We start from the raw sequence: 2222 nt of genomic DNA on the forward strand, positions 1-2222 counted from the left end.
GCCGTGCGTCTCCGCCGCCACGGCGAGGAAAAAGAGTCCCACCCCACCCCGCGCCGAGCTCTCCGCCCCGCCCCCGAATCGGGAGGGGCCGGGCCTTCCGCCTGGGATGGAGTCTATCCTTCTGATTGAGTTGCGGTTTACTATGTATCAGAGTTACTGCCCTTAAGAAGTTAATAGATGGGTAGAGAAGATCGGACCCACAAGGCGATCATTCAATCGTGTAGTATACTGTGCCACGATATAAATATGCACTTATATACAGGAGGGGCAGAAAGAGTATTGAGAATGGGAGAGAATTTTCCAGGTAAAAGGAACAGCTTGAACAGAAGAATAGCATGGATGTGAGACGACAACAGTAAGGATCGTAGTACTTTTGAGTACTTGCGTATCCTACTGTTCTAAATGTTTTATATGATTAATCAGTCTATACAACAACCCCATGAGTTAAGTATTCTTTCTTACATGTTACAAAAAGGAATATTAAGCAATTTGTCCAAATACATAAAACTATTAAGTGATGGGAACTATTTATTAGGAGGTAGTCGTGTTGCAGGGAAAAGAGTTATCCTCAACCACAAGGTTGGATTTGAAAGGAACAAAAGGCTCTTGAAATAATCTTGAAATCGTGGAGCTAAAATTAAGACAGTGATGCTATTGATTAGGAGGAAGAGATGCACATGCAGGAAATAAAATTAGGGATGAAGGGAAGGAACCATGAGTATTAAGGATGAATCTAGTATGTGGCATACCTGTCTGAGTGGATGTTGGCCCCTTAGCATCGCCTGGACATTCACTCATATCATACTATACATAAAAAAGCCATTCTAGGGAAGAAGATAATGTGTTCACTTCTGGATGTGTTGAATTTGAGGTGTCTCTGGTACATACTGCTGGAATATATCCAAAAGGTTGAAAGATATAAATCTGAAGGGGGGGGGGGTGTTTAGAACTGGAGACATAAATCTGGGGATTATTAGCATATAGGTAATAGTTATTATGTAATGCTACTCGTGCAAAAGGCACTGTTCTAACAGTCATACTGGGAAGGTATTGCTGTTATCCCCATTTTGCAGCAAAGGCAAGGGAAGCATAGTAAGGGTAACTAATTTCGAGATATAAATATATTTGAAGCACTTTTGGGGGACGGGGGAGTATGTTTAGCCCCAGAAAAGGTGATAAAAGTTCAAAATGTTGAATTTCAACACTGAATTGATCTCCTTTATTCAGAAAGCAGCCATCTCCATGAAAGGTCTGCTTATCATGATCGCCTTGAGGAGTCATCACTGAAGCCCTACCCCTGCTTTCAGATTCTTCAAGAGTAATTTCATCAGATTCATCTTATCCTTAAGGATCTTCAATTAGATTAAAAAAAAAAATGAAGGGAGGGAGGGAGGGCGGAAAAGAAAAGAAGGCCTCTTCTTCATTAAACTTCCCAAAGGTATACAGCAGTCCTTGGAGATGAGATGGTAGACCTTTTCTTAGATCTCTAGGGCTTTGGGATCTGGATAAGCTTTTTCCTTCTCCCCACTGAAATAGAGCCTCAAGCAAAAGGGGGGCAGCTGGCAACCCCATTAAAGGGGGAAAAAATCAGTGTAAGATAGTAGATATGGCAAGTTATTATGGTACAATCTAGATAGTGGATATAGAAGAATTTGTGCAGTTTTAACTTTGCTGAAAATTTTTCACAATGAAGTGTTAGGGAGAGCAGTCATTGTGTGTATTTGTGGGGCATTTCTGGAATTGATTTCCTGTCATGCGCTATCTCTTGGGAGAGCAGTAAGAATTTTGACCCTTTAGTGTTGGCATCCTACGAGCTGGGTGGGTATAACTTCGACAAGAAATCTCGATATATGTGAATAGAGACTATTATTTAACCGAAGGGCACAGGAGGAATGAGCCTAAGAAAATCTTTTTCAATTTTCAGCAGTATGGTAGAACTCCTTCTCGCTCCCAATTCTCAAGATCTCCCAATCCTGCTTCCTCCATTTCCGGTAGTGCCCCTAAAGGATGAGATACTGTAGCTCCCAGATCAGGCAGCAGCTGTTTGGCTCTGCACGCACCCGATGTGACGTTAAGGAAGGGGGCGGTTGCCAGGATAGCTAGGGGAACCTAGGGACCGGGAGAGCTCTCCTGGAAGGCGACAACTCCCCCGCCCCGCAGAAGACGCTTCCCCTTGCCCTTTATGATGTGTGTTTACATGGGCGGAGGGATCCCTCTACAGC

This window comes from Marmota marmota, unplaced genomic scaffold, assembly GCF_001458135.2.
Source record: "Marmota marmota marmota unplaced genomic scaffold, marMar, whole genome shotgun sequence".
NCBI classification, from domain to species: Eukaryota; Metazoa; Chordata; class Mammalia; order Rodentia; family Sciuridae; genus Marmota; species Marmota marmota.